Source organism: Carettochelys insculpta, chromosome 5 (genome assembly GCF_033958435.1).
Source record: "Carettochelys insculpta isolate YL-2023 chromosome 5, ASM3395843v1, whole genome shotgun sequence".
Taxonomy (NCBI): Eukaryota; Metazoa; Chordata; order Testudines; family Carettochelyidae; genus Carettochelys; species Carettochelys insculpta.
Window position 1 is genome coordinate 10,770,742 of NC_134141.1, and position 15,365 is coordinate 10,786,106.

Sequence of the window (15,365 nt, forward strand, 5' to 3'; positions counted from 1 at the left end):
CTGGGAAAAGCTAATATAAAATACACTCTTGTAAGCTGTGTTAGCACAAGACTGCAAAATTCTTTCTGTGGCTGTAGTAGAAACTAAGCAGATTCTTTTCTTCCATCGGCTTTCAGAGGCAGAATAGTTCTTGGTGCTGGTTAGCTGGATCACTTTGGGACAGAGGTCTTTCACTTCCATGTGTGGTGAATTTTTGTCTTCTTTGCTAACAGTTCTTCATGTCTGGACCAGATTGGCAGGTTCCATGGATACAAGAGTGTATCAAGACAGCACTAACGCAATTTCCCCTGAATTTCACCCAGAGTTGTCTACAAAGTTTCTGCAACTGTTGGGAGAACAACAGCCTATGACCTGCAAGGTGGGCCATTGTTCTTTGTGGCTGTGAAGGCTACCAGATAGAAGAGGGTCTGCAAAAACTGGGATGATTGACAGAGATTATTAGCAGCCCCTACTGGTAGGATGCCAGTTCCCCAAAATTATCAGAGAGGCCATTTCCCCCAGGGACCTATTTCATGACACTAGATGTCCCCTTATTGCCTGGTCTCTAACCGTCTCTCTTTGGATGAGCTGTTTTGGAAGACATTGGTGAAGCAGCATCCATGTCTTATGGATAGTTGTGATTTCTTTAATCCTCTGGTTCCCAGTCTGGGTTTAGGCCTGAGAGTGATGTGCTTATTCGTAGTCAAACTCCACCTGGCAACAGACAAGGGCCAGCTGTCAAAACTGATTCTGTCAGCTCTATCAGCAGCCTGTAATATCAATGCCCAGGGGGCTTCTCCACAGATTCTGGCACATTCTGTTCACAGGCTTGGTTTTTCCCCTGTGTCTGGAAGGTCAAAGATGAACTGAGACTTTTGGGAATTCAGTGTTGCCCCTCTCTTAAGAGGGGTTTGCCTCCTGAAGGTGATTCATGATGCAGAGCAGGTTTCCATATGTAGCCCAGAGGCAGTGAGAAAAGTGAATGAGATCCCTTCCATGGCCTTAGCTAAGAGCCAGTGGCACCTGGTTTTAGCCTCTAAGACTACAGGGGCAATCCCACCTGCTGATGACTAGGGTCCATTGACAAACATACGTCTGTGTTGGATGGTGATGGCGGTGGTTTAATTCTGCTGTGATTTATACCCAGAGTGCCTTAAAAACTTGTCAGGCTCCTGTGTAAGACGGGTGGGTGTCTAGCTCTGTGCCTCTGGAAAGGGCAGGGCCAAGGCGGAAGGGGAAAGGCTGTCGGCTTGCTTCCTCCATCCAGCCTTCAGCACTGTCCAGAGCAAGTGTAACTGACCACAGGCAGACTTGAACCTGGGATCTCTGGAGCTTAGTGTGGGAGCCTCTTCTGTCTGAGCTAAAAGCCACTTGGGTCTCAGCTGGAGAGGAGACTCATTTTTCTCTCTCTGTACATGGTCTAAGTGCCACTTCATGGGGCAGTCAACCACACCCAGTAAGTGTGTGGGTTACACAAGCTGCACAGGGCTCCAGGTGTTGCTGTTGCAGTAGTTGTGATGGCTGGGAGCCCCAGGTCTTTTTGAATCACCATATCCCAGGGCAGTTGCTCCCTTTGCCTGTTTCACCTTCTGTCAGGCCTATTTATACCCTGTGACAGACTAAATAAAGTAAAGCCCATTGAAAGAACCTCCTTCCTCTCCAAATCACCACACGTTTTTAGCTCATCTGCAGAAGAGTCAACGTCTAGCTTGTGTTTGAAGCCACTTGTGCAAGTATCTTATGTAGTAGGCCCAGACTTTTCCTGTTTTGTAAAATTTGCATGGACATCAACAATGGAGAAGAAAGAGCACAGAGCTGGGACACATGCACAGCTGTGTGAGTAACTATTTTTTTTTCAGTTCAAGTACAATTCCAAAATAGTCAAATCATTTTAAATATTCAGCAAATCAAAAAGTAGAAAAAACAATCAACTCAGGTCAAATTAACATTTAGTGTAGATTTCAAGCTTTTTAAAATATCCGCTTATGTTTTTTTAATAAAACTGGAGGTAAAAGGCTGTTTTGAATCAAAAAATCTAAACACTTCATTTGGAAAATGTGAAAATATCATTTAGCCTTTTTCGAATATTATTTTTGTTTTTTTAGCTAGAATAATTTTGTGAAACTGACAGTCATGAAATGTTTTGCTTTTGTTGAACTTGAACAGTACAAGCTTATTATCTAGCATCCCCAGTTGCTAGCTATTTTGAGCTAGGGCTGGCTGTGCCTGCCACCCTCTTCCCCCTCCCCACCCCTGGCCAGTCAACCAGCCCCGGCTGTGCAGCTGGTGACCTGGTTAAGCATGCTGGCTAACTGAACGTGCTGAATGCCAGATAACTGGGCTTTTGCTGTATTTTTCTCTCAAACTCTTTGGACAAAAAATGTCACCCACCTCTAGAATCAGGAAGATGTGAGTTCTCTCCTGACTGGGTGGCCTCAGGCAAGTGACCTCACCTCATTGCCTTTCGCAGGGGTGTTATGAGGATTCCTGCAGAGTATTTTCAATGTAAATGCTAAATATTTGAAACAGGATCTGGTTAAATATGCATTAAATGGGTATTTCTGGGGTTCTTTTGCAACATTGATTTAGCTGTGGTTTTAAACCGAGGATATTTGTGTGTGTGTGAGGGAGAAAGAGAGAGTGTCTATGTTCCACTTTGGGATTTTTAAGGCAAAATCTGTCTGAAGAAATTAATAGATCTGTGTGGCTTTCCCTTTAACAAAGTTCATACTTTCTGTACAAAGAGGTGGATTTGGAATAATTTCCTTTTGCAGATTAGTGGTGCCTTTCAGCAGCCTCTTCAAGTTTAAAATAGATTTGAAGCTGGAGGAAAGTATTTCTTAGTTTGTCAAACAACATGAATTCATTTTAATGATTCATTGCCTATCGGAACAGTTCCAATCCAGTCTTGCCCCAGCAGTTTTTTTCATTTACTGTAAATGCTGGGTTATTCCAGATAGTTGCATACATTTATCAAAACACTGCTTAGTTTGTGGTGATTTGAAATCCTTCCAAAATGTGTTGGGAATTGTTTGGGAGAGTGGCCGATGGCAGTAATATAGAGCTTGCTGTGTGATCTACAACTTGAGCGAGGAACTGTTTTTGACAAATCAGTCAGGAGCCACACAAGTGAGAAACAAACAAAGAAACAAAAAACCCAAACCCCACACTGATGTAGTTAGGATTAAGGAGGCTGGGTTGGAGGGAGGGTGCAGGTGGAGGATCTGGGTGGGAGGGAAGTATAGAAGAGGGGTGGGGATCTGGGCAGGAGAAGGTATCAGAGCAGGCAGGGGGTGTAGGTCTAGATAGGAGGAAGGTTACAGGAGGGTTTGGGGTGTGGTGTCTGGAAGGGAGAGATCATCAAGGCGGGGGTGAAAAGTCTGGGAGGAAGGGGGTAGGAGTAGGATGGGGATGAGGAATTGGGTGGGAGGGCAGTGCAAGAAGGAGTGGGGGTGGGGGTCTGGGTGTAGGATGGATGTCTGGGGGTCCCTGGGACAGAGCAAGTGGGAGTTCCTTTCTACTGCCTTTTGCCTGCCATCCTCTTGCCTCCCGCGACACTCCTGCCACCCTGACCCCACTTCCTTGCAGGAGCGCCAGGTTACAGAGGGACCCTCCCCACCCCCAAATTGACCAGGGCCCCTCTTCATGGGGCCCCTTGTCCCAGTGGCCAATCTGCTACTGGTTTAAATCAGAAGTTTTTCATGGGTCACTGGCACAAGATAATCTAAAACAGGAAGAGGGGAAAACACCTGTGGTACTCTGCCATAATAATTATCCTCTGTGCAGTAGCACTGTTATCTCTGAAGTGCTCCATACATGTTGTTGAATCCATCTTCACAGTGTAACTTAAGTAGGTCAATATTATTATTCCCATTTCACAGTGGGGCTAATTAAGGATGAGAGAGATAATGGATGTCATTTGCCCAAAAGCAGCAGAGAGTGTCAATAGTTTAAAATTTCCTGGATCCTCGTCATACGCTCAGGATGTTGATCATAACGCAAGTTTTCTTTCAGTTGTTTACTATGCTTCTGGAGCTAGATAGCTTAAATATGGTTTAAATTCCCTCTTTATTCACAAGTTGTATATGTGTGCGTGCATTTTCTATACCTCCATCCCCTTTTGGGGGAGAGAGAAAATACATAGATACAGTAGAAGAAACTGTTTGAACTGCAGCCGTGCCTCTCCACCCAACCAGAAGCCTCTCAAATATGATGTGTAGGAGTAAACGTAAGTGATTTACTGACTTTTGAGCAGAGAGACTATTCCAAGGAAGAAGTAACTCAATATTCATCTAGGTCTTAGGAAGTGGATCTGCTTGTAGCAGACGGGCTTTGGGATGCATGTGCAGATGTGGAAGCTTTTTCTATCCCTAATTTATACCATAGGCTTCCCGTTAGACAGAGAAATGTCTGTTTTTCAAAACTGAATTATCGTTGGAAAAGAGTGTGGACTTAGACTACAGAAAAAGAAAAGGGGATCTTTGTAAGCTATTACCAATTTTGTGCACCCCCACTGGAGGTTTGTAAAATTAATTCTCGAATTATCATCCAACTGAAAAAAAAAAGTCAAGAAAAAACTGACATCATCACACACATTATGAACTGCCCGGATGAGGGCAAATGCAACATTGTGACGTGACTGAATTCACTGAGTGTTCCACTGTGCTGAAAGTTTGGGAGGTCATTATTTCTTTCTCCAGCATCCTTTCTTTTTCAGGAGGGAGAACATGCGGATGTAGAATTTGGCATTTTCTAAGATGATCTCTACTGTAGAGGAAACAAGCTACCAATCTGTCATTGTGTATATTCAAGGACATGAAAGTATTGTGTATTTGTGACAAAGGCAGGACACATAACCTGGCATAGGGGTGTACAGCTGTTCTGGTGTTGTCAGGTGCTAGAATCCTGCTTGAACGTGGTCATTTCCACCGACTTTCACATCCTGCAGATTAGGCTAATAGGCACCCATATGCTAGCAATGGCAGCAGTGGCGCAATTACACCCATGTTAGAAACAATGTACGTGCTGGCAGTGTTTCTCAACCGGGGGTGCATGTAGCACTGAGGGTATGCCAAGGTTTTCCAGGTGGTACATCAACTCATCTCCATCTGTGCCTAGTTTTACAACAGGCTACCTAAAAACACTAGTATAAATCAGTACAGTCAAAAAGTTCATTCAGACAATGACTTGTTTTTACTGTTTCATATGCCTTATGCTGAAATGTAAGTACATTTCTTTTACAATTCATTGTTTTGATAATAAGATGGTAGAAAGTCAGCAAGTTTTCAGTTGTAGTCTTCTGTGATATTTTTGCATGTTTTTGTAAATAAGTCATTTTTAAGTGATTTGTAATGTGGTGGTCTGCAAAATAAATCTGATGCCTAAAAAGGGTACAGGAATCTGGAAAGGTTGAATGGTACTTATTTCAAGACATAGGACCATGTTTCTCAACTGGTGGTACACGTATTCTTAAGAATACATGAGAGAAGTCTGGGGGTACTTGTAAATACTTTTTTGAAAAAGGGTTACTTTATAAACAAGGATGAGAAACACTGCATGCTAGCATAGACAGTGATCAGGCATTTTTATCCTAACGTCATGACAGCAGCTCCATTTTCCAAAATGCCAATGTCTGTGGCATAACACCAGGTGCAGCTATACCATTGCCAAAATATGGGTGCTCATTTTCTAGTGTAGACTCTTGGAGGAAGGAGGATTTTGCGAACGGCACCCTGGAAATATGAGGGGTCAATAGTCTCTCCAGGGAAAGGACCGAGGGACCGAGAAACTCTAGGAATAAGGCAAGCTAAGGAGTAAGTTTAGGCTCATGTGGTTAGCAAGACAAACCCCAGAAAGGGAGTAAGGTGTTCCACACTAATTAAGTGAACATGCTGCTGGGTTGAGGGGGCCAGGTTTAGACTCCGCCCACTCACAATATTCTGTTCAGTTGTATCACCTTTGCCAACCATTCATGAGTAAACTCTACTTTGTACATGTGTTCACAGCTTCATAGCAGACTAATTCCCTCTTCAGCAGGTACTGTAGGTCACATTCACAACATGACCTATGTTAAGTGACCTTTTAGATCTGGCACTTCAGTGTGTTGGCTTACTGTGCCCATTGTCACTCTTGGATCTCCTGGGGCTACACAAACAATAAATGCAGAAGGATTATCACTGATAATCATTATAACACATCTGTTTACATAGACTCTCATCTTTTTAAGGCTAGAATGGGCCTTTTGCTCTGATCTCTTGCATAATGGAGGTCATGTAATTTTACAGAGGAATTTTTGTATCAAGCATAATACACTCCAGCTCAACCACGATGTCTTTTTAGAAAGACATCTGTGCTTGATTTAAGGTCTTCAAGGAATTTGCTTTGACAGCCCTCCATTTAAATGCACAGGATGATATGCCAGGAACAACTGCTCTGCCTTAACTGATGCTCAGGGTACTTTGCATTAGATCCTCCGCTAATACAAATTGGTAGACATCCACTGAGGTCAGTGGGGCTGTGCCAATTTTCACCTGCTGAGGAGCAGCTAGGAATAGAACTCAGGACCCCGATTACTGATTCTGCATCCTATACACATGGCCATCATTAAATTTGATCTGCTACAGCTTGGACCACCCTGGTCCTACACGCTTGGGACCTAACCAGTCCTGAAGAAGGGAGTTTGCCAGATGGGGGAGGCAGGTTGGGGAAAGGGGGTCCCCTGCCACTGGCCACCCCATCCCACCACCCCTCCCTGCCACCAGCTCCTCTTTTAGCCCAGCTGGGCTGCCAACCCTGGCCAGGCTTGCTGAACACCATTTCCCCCTACCAACAGCCTTGGCTAATCCCCAGGCTGTCTACTGCTGGGCTGCTGACCTGCGGTCCTATGGCCCACAGCCCTGCTGCTGGACACCAGTTCAGCTGGGCTGCTGGATGCTGGGCCTCCTGTCAGTGAGCTCCAAGCCTGAAGGCCCTCTGTTGCTGGAATATCTGTGGTCCTGGCAAACCACAGATGTTGCCGGACCAAAGAGTCCTAGTTTATGGAGGTACAACCTGTATATGAAGTTACTTAGCTAAAGTGAACTTCACTATGGTTTAAGTGTTTACATATTGGCTGAAGAGATAAAGATAATATTATATCCTTTTCTAGATTGCTCCAGAGTGGACTTAAATAATTAATAAAAATAGGACTGCCAACACTACAGACTCAAACACCCTGAACTCTGGCAAATATGGGGGCTGGAGCTGAGCTTCTCTGATCATTCTCTTCAATGATTGATCAGATCTTTACTGTGTAAGCAGCCCTTTTAATCATCCCACATCTGTGTAAATGAGTCAAGCTACAGTATAGGTCAGCAAGTCATTGACAATGTTTTTTTTTTAAATCACTTGAGTAATCTTGCATGATAGTCTGCGGTATGACCAATTCTGCCAAAAATCAAGCTGTAAGAAATATGCCTGGTTTTGCTGAAAATTGAGCCTGGTCCCGCAAACACAAGCAAACTAAATTTTAATTCAGTGAGTACAGTTAAGTATGTGAATAATTGTTTGCAGAATCAGGTATTTATTCTGGACTGAAACCTTTACCGCAAAACATATAATCTGGACAGTTTGTTTTGTTTTGCACAGATTTGTCTTCCTAGCTGTGACAGTTCTCCTGGCCTTAGATGCTATGGGATCTTTGTTATTGACTTTAATGAACATAGAATTAAGCCCCAATTGACAATCAGACAAGAATCATCTGGGCACTTACTAATTTTTTTTTAAATCTCATGATTTTTCAGGTGCCTGATGCTTCAGTATTGAAAGTTTGGGGTTGGTTATGTTGGGACAGAGTTTGAATGTGTCAAGGATTTACAAAATAAGATCCAGAACTCTTTCCATTGACGTCAGTGGCAAAAGTCCTAGGGGTGTAGGCTATAGTCCCAAATGTTTGTAATCTTGGGTCCAAACTTTTATCTCAGAGATTCATACAGCTGGTACGTTTGCTTTCAGGTCAGTTGAATTAAGTAGAACTGGTCACATTTTTAATTAGAACAAAACATTTTATAGAAAAAAATTCATTTTGTCTGAAGTATTGTGTGTGTGTGTGTGTGTCTGTGTGTCTGTGCGTGTGTGTGTGTGTAAAACACTGAAAATGCATACTTTTAGTAATCACTGTGGGGTTTTGGTAAACATTTTCAGAAACCTGACCATTTTTATCCAAAACATTTTTTCAGCAACAACAAAAACATTTTTAGGTTTTCTGGGCATTTTTAGAGTGATTTGGTTAAAAAAAAAATCACTTTAAAAATATTTCCTGATTTAAATAAATAGTAACTTGGCATTTTTCAGCTGACTCTAGAATTCAATCTGAGCATTCTTTACAACTTTAAACACCTGTTAATACTGTTTGTTGTTGTTTTATTCAAATAAGTAGTTACATAATATAATTCCCTCGCAAAGTTGGTACTATATATCCCAGGAATGTTGTCCCCTAATAGAGAAACGCTAATATAATATGGAACACAGCAAAGGAACTCGATCAGGGTACACTACATTGTTAAAATATTAAAACAAACCTTCTTTTTAAAATAAAGAATGAGAACTTAAAGGAAAACAGGTCCACTTCTTTGGTTATAAGAGTACAATTTGTTGGACTTTTATTTGGGTTTGCGCAAGGATGTCAGGTGACACTAATGTCACGTATCGAGCTCTAACCCCTGAGTAAATTCAGATATGAATCCACTTTGGTATTTGCTTATTTAATCAGGTGAAGGAAAGGAAATTAAATGTTGGAAAGAAGGGAACCATTGCTGACCCCAGTTAGACTCTACGGCAGCATACTGTTGTGTTGTCCATCCTCAGTGAGAGAAGAAAATAAATGGAATGGAATTAGTCCTAGGGCAAGATCACCCAATGTTTCCAAAGACAACAATCTGTTTTTTGTGTGCTGTTCCCCTTTGCTATTCAGATTTCACAGGGGAGACCAGCATTGCTCAAACTGGGGAAACACAACCTAAAGAGCAGTTGTGGGGGTCACAAGGAATTGTGACGGGGGAGAAGGGGGTATTGCCACCTTCACTTCTATGCTGACCTCAGAGCTGGAGAGCAGCAAATGTTGGCCTGCCACCCAGCTCTGAAGGCAGCCACACCACCAGCAACAACACAGAAGTAAAGGTGTCAATTCTCTCTCTCTCTCTCTCTCTCTCTCTCTCTCTCTCACACACACACACACACAAAACAGCCTTGCAATTCCTCCTCCATCAATGTCCAGCAGCATCTTTGTGCATGATGCTGTATCTTGGCTGAGCACAATATGAAAAATGAAGACATACAATTCACGATTCACTGGAACAATTTGCACTTGCTCTCTCACATCTAAAGTTACACATTAACACATGGAGCTGCTGTGAGATAGGAGATACAGGCCTGGATCTATTGCTTGCTGTAGATGTGCAATTGGTAAACTGTCTATGTATAATCATTATAAGTCTGTCGCTGAAATCCCTCAAGGTTCTGAAGGAAACTCCAGTCAGTTGACCCATATGGGTTCTATAGGAAACCACAAAGGCTACTTAATGGAAATGAAACTCTTGGACCCATGTGGGTTATATATTAAGCCATGTGTGCGGTTTCTAGGGTTACCCTTTTGGAACAATCCTCAGAGGAGCCAACTGGTAGTGAAATGAATGGCTTATTAAACAAACAAAACAGAGTTTGCTAGGATACAGATGTATGTGATGCTTGCAGGTGCTCTCCCTTCTCTTGTCAGAACCAGACTGTCACCCTTTCCTGTGTCAGTCTTTGATAGCCCTCAGCCTGCTCCCTTTCCTCCCATCAGCCACTGCTTTGGTCACAAAGAAAATTACACATTAACAAGACCTAATTCTCTAGCAGTGAGGCTATTCTGCAGAACACTCCCTGCAGCTTGTATTGGTTGCATCCCTTTTTTTTTCAGTCTATATAGTGTCGGATCTCAGCCTGATTTTTGTGTTCAGTCCCTGGTAAATAAAGCCGTGTTTCTCCTTTCCCCTTCTTTCAAGTTTGGAGTAGAACAAAGTATTAGTTGAGGAAAGAAACAAATAGAAACCAGACAGAGAAAAAAAGATGCTGATTGCCCAAAAACCCTCAGGCAGAAAGAGAAAGGTGCTACAGAAATGCTGTTGACTCAGAAAGCAAAGGTGCTCCTCTACCATTTTGTAAATTAGCCACTGTTCAGGGTAGAGTCCAGCAAGCACCTTGAAGCTTAGAACCATGCCTAGAAGACATGCAAAAGACAACTGTGATGCTGGATTTATAATGGGAAGCCTGTGTCATGTACTCACTTAACGTGTTACCTCCTGTTGAGGAGTCAAGAACACCAGGCTTTGTCATTTACAAATGAGGATATATCTATAACTACTCGAAGATTGACCCTGATTAGGGTCGACCTTCCAGGGTGTGATTTAGTTTGCCTAGTGAGGATGCACTAAACCGAGCCATGGGGATTGAACAGTGGTCCCTGGTATTCTTCATTCTCGTGAGGAGTAAGGGAGGTTGGCAGGAGTGTTTCTGTGAGGACGGCACGGTAAGTTGATTTTAGCTTCGTCGATTCCAGCTATGCAATTGTTGTAGCAGTTCATGGGCACTTCACAAACTGTCTTTAATTAATCTTACGAGAAAAATAGAAAATTTGTTAGACAAAATAATACTTCTGGAGGAACAAAATGCTCCCCCTAAAGCTCAGCTGGGATTTGAGAGAGAGTTTAGTATGGGCCGAACGTCTCTAATTTGGCAGTCTCTTAACCTGGCAACATCCATAGACTGGTGTGATTTTAATTAGCCAGATATCCACTTCCCATGGGTGTGGCCAAATTTTCTGTGCTCCCATAAAGTTTGCTTACAGCCACCAGTCCTGGCTCTCAGTGTTCTGTGACGTTATTTAGCTGGAATTTTCCACTAGATGTTTTCTAACAGCCCAGTAAGCAGGAGAAGTGTTGGTAATACTCCTAGACAATATTGACCTCCTGAGGTCTAGCAAATTCTCTCGTTTGGCACCAGTCAGGTCCCAAGAGTGCTGGACAAGAGAGGTTCAACCTGTATAACCCAGAGAGTAGTGAGTTTTTTTTGTTTGCTTTTGCCCTCTGTCACAACATGTACAGTATTTCTAATGACCTAGCACAGCTTCCATATTCCTTCCCACTTTTAAAGTTCATGGAATGCTTTTAAACATGCAGTACAAACCTTCCACATCTTATCATCCCAGGGAATAACTGACTTCCAGAAAGCAGCATGTACTGACAAGTACCCATTTTGTCTAAATTGCTCAGTGTAGTATGGAGTACAGGCTCTTTTGGGATCTAATGGGCAGATCCTCAATTGCTGAGGTTCATTGTCCCACTACCTACAACATTCATATCCATTTTTTTAAATGTAATGAAACCATTCCTGACACCTTTGATTTTAAAAACCACCACAAAATGAGTTTGGTGAAATTGCTGGTCCTCCATTCCCAAGCCGTAGAATGGGGATCATTGAATTGCCTTCTCTGCCAGAGAATGTGTGGTATAAGGGCAAATGAGTAGCACAGATAGATGAGTTTAGCTTTGTGCCCTGTGAGTACAGGGGCAGACTGAAGTCACCAATAGTCAATGGGACTTTATACAGTGCACAAAGATAAGGAAATGCTATGCAGGATTGGAGGCTTTGTGTGAACATGATCCTTGATCATTTCACAGCCAGAAAATTCTATAAATCTGACACTTCTGACCTAGATCATTTAAAGTCCTTCTCGGTGCTACCAAAAGGCATTTATAAATGGAACCTTGCATGTGTAATATATCGTATTTTACCTGCATCTGAAGCCTATTGAGCAATCGTTCTCAGATGTAATCATCCTTATTCACTGAGTGTGACATTTTATATTGTATGAGAACAAAGATTAAACCTAACTTGGTAACTTTTTTCAAAGTAATGTTCCCAAGTCAGTTTATTAAAGCAAAAGGAGGAGTATTACTAACGTTTGGTAATTGGATACTATTCTGGTGCACTGTTAATTATCTTGGACCAGTTATGGCAATTAAATGGAAGTCATTAGTCAAACCGCTTCCAATTTGTTCTAATGAGGTGCCTATTGATTTATAATGAAGTTTTTTAAGGTTTAGTGGCTCATAGATAAAAAGGGTTAACCTGTAATTTAGAAAGTCTCTAAAAATAGACCTTTATAAATGTCTATTACATTCGTGCTTTACGTTTTCCTTTCTGTGACTACAGTAAACATATGTGCTGCTAATACTGGCTAGTTGCTTGATCCTACAGTTGGATCCATGTGGATGTAAGGATCTGTTTGCGCAGATCAAAATACAGCAGCAGGCCTAAACTGACTGTGTTTAAAGAGCAGCTTCAGCAGATTTTCTTTAGATTGCGTGTTTTAGAAGACTCACAATACAGAGAGCTGCCCTCAGTCTAGTACATGTGCAGTGGAATAGGTGTCTTCAGCTTTATGATGTGTTACTGTTCCACAAAGGCAGCTCATGATGCAGTGTTACATAACAAATCCTTAATATAGGAAAGCAATCTTCCATTGGCACAAATATTCACACATGCTCCCAACCTTTGGATGGAGTGAGACCAAGGGCTCGTAAAGTGCCTGCAGATACAGACAGATCCCCTGGGCATGTTTCTCAGCATTTAGCAGATCACAACTGCTTTCCATCATCATTTTCAGGGCTGTATGGAGGCTTGAAAGTGTTCTTAATGTACGTGTGGCATAGCTGGCTTGCATTTCAGCAATATCTTCCACTACCAGAGGTGAATAGAAGCCCTTACCCAAAACACATGGGTACGTTGGAAGAGTTTGCAATGAAGTTTACTTTTCACTGACCTCTAGTTTTAGGTTTTAAAAACAATTAGGAATCCTAATTTGGTCTCCTAGACATTAACTGGCAACACAACCACAATCCTAGATGTAGTGGAGTTGAGATCACCACATCCTTGACACATCCTTAAATTACATAAACAGGAAAAGTTGTGGCAGGAAATTTCTTGCCTGACCTTAACTAACTAATGCTGGATAAAGAAGGGATCCCTGTTCCGTATATAGGTTTGTCACCTTTCTAATTGCTGACAACTGGCCTGCCAAAGCCCGGCCCCTGTTCTGCCTCTTCCCCGCAAGGCCCTGCTTCCATCACATGCTTATCTTTCCCTCCTCCCCAGCCAGTGTTTCCTTTAAGCTGGGTGCTTGGAATGATGCCCATGAGAGTCAGGCGCGGCCCAGCTGATTAACAAAGTGCCCATCCAGCAGCATGTGTTTCTTTTGGTGGTACACATCTGCACATGCCTTGGTGCACATAACAAAATTTATTCTGCTTCTGGATGGACAAAATAGAGGGAACACTCTCCCCAACTGCAAATTGCTCACTGTATCATCTCACGCATCGGAGGGGTAGCCGTGTTAGTCTGGATGTGTAACAGTAATGAGGGGTCCTGTGGCACCTTATAGACTAACAGAAAAGTTTTGAGCATGAGCTTTCGTGAGCACAGACTCACTTCATCAGATGCTGGTCTTGGAAATCTGCAGGGCCAGGCGTAAATAAGCCAGAGCAAGGGTGGGGATAACAAGGTTAGCTCAGTCAGCAAGGGTGAGGCTTACTACCAGCAGTTGATCTGGAGGTGTGAACACCAAGGGAGGGGAAGCTGCTTCTGTATTTAGCCAGCCATTCACAGTCTTTGTTTAAGCCAGAGCTGAGGGCATCGAATTTGCAGATGAATTGTAGCTCAGAAATTTCTCTTTGGAGTCTGGTCCTGAAATTTCTTTGCTGTAGGATAGCTACTTTTAAGTCTGCTACTGTGTGGTCTGGGAGAGTGAAGTGCTCTCCTACGGATTTTTGTATATTGCCATTTCTGATGTCTGATTTGTGTGCGTTTATTCTTTTAGGTAGAGACTGTCCAGTTTGTCCGATGTATATAGCAGAGGGGCATTGCTGGCACATGATGGCATAAATTATATTGGTAGATGTGCAGCTGAATGAACCCACGATGGTGTGGCTGATCTGGTTAGGTCCTGTAATGGTGTTGCTGGTGTAGATATGTGGGCAGAGCTGGCAACGAGGTTTGTTGCATGGCTGGGTCCCTGAGTTAGAGTGACTGTGGTCCACTGTATAGTTGCTGGTTAGGATTTGCTTCAAAGTTATTTTTGTAGCGTAGACACAGCCATAAAGTCGGGGGTGGGGTGGGGGCAGAAACGCAGGTTGAGCTGATGTGACGCCAAAATACAGGGTCATTCTGAATTAGTACACTGCAAAAAAGACAGGGATGAATGTCGAAAAACTTTATCTGTGTTTGGGGTGACACTGGGGGGAACAAGCCTCCACAAATAACCTAATGCTCTTGCACTCCACCAGTGATTTAAAGGTCCAGGGCTCCAGTTGCCACAGTAGTAGCAGTGGTGCCTGGGAGCCCTGGGTCCCAGAGCAGCTGTCCCCCGCCCCATCCCACCCCATTAGCAGGCCTGTTCTGTTTCTACCAGTGGGAGACATTTTAAATCATGGATTTTGATCTGGAGTTATTTCTGAATAATGTTAATTAGCACAACTGCATAAATATTTGCTTTCGTTGACGTCAGAAATCCAGATGATGGTTTGTCTCCAGAGAAATATGGCTTTCAGTGAGGGCACTACAAGCATATAGTTAAATCCTAAAACCTCGTCTTGTGGAAACGATGCAAAGGTGCACCAGGGGGAAGATTTTTAATTATTTTCCAAATTTATCTATTTCCTCAGAGTCAGAAGACCTTGTTCACAATACAGTCACCAGGCTGTGAAACTCTCTTTTCCATCCTAGCACTCAGCTCATCCTTCAGCTCGTTCTCTCACTAAAATAACAAATGGCAACGATAACTGCATAAATGTGCTTATTAGCATCAGTTCAACATGCTCCTGCATTTGTTCTGAAGCAGTTCTTTCCTAATAGCCATGGAAACCAATGACAGTTCAGTTAAATTTATAGTTCTTTAAAATACACACACAGAGAGCAACTTAACTAGGTGGATGCATAGAGTGGAAAATCTCTCAGAGAGGATGGCTGGCTCCATAGTTTCTCTCAATAGTCTCACAGAAAAGTATGTGAGCTGTTATTGTTGGAACCTTTCAAAAAGCAGCTAGTCCTTTGGGATGCCCAATCACTGAAGCGCTTTAAAGGGACCAGACTTTCCATAAGTTTTGAGCACCCATGGTCGGAAAATCATGCTTTTATGCATTTATTTATTTATTTTTGAAGAACAAATATCGGAGATGATTTGATCAAAGTGTATAAATACCTCCATGGGAGAAAATGCTAGGTACTAAAAGGCTCTTTAATCTAGTGGACAAAGGCATAGCGAGAGCCAATGGCTGGGCGGTTTTCAAACAAGTTCACTTCAGGGTCTAAAT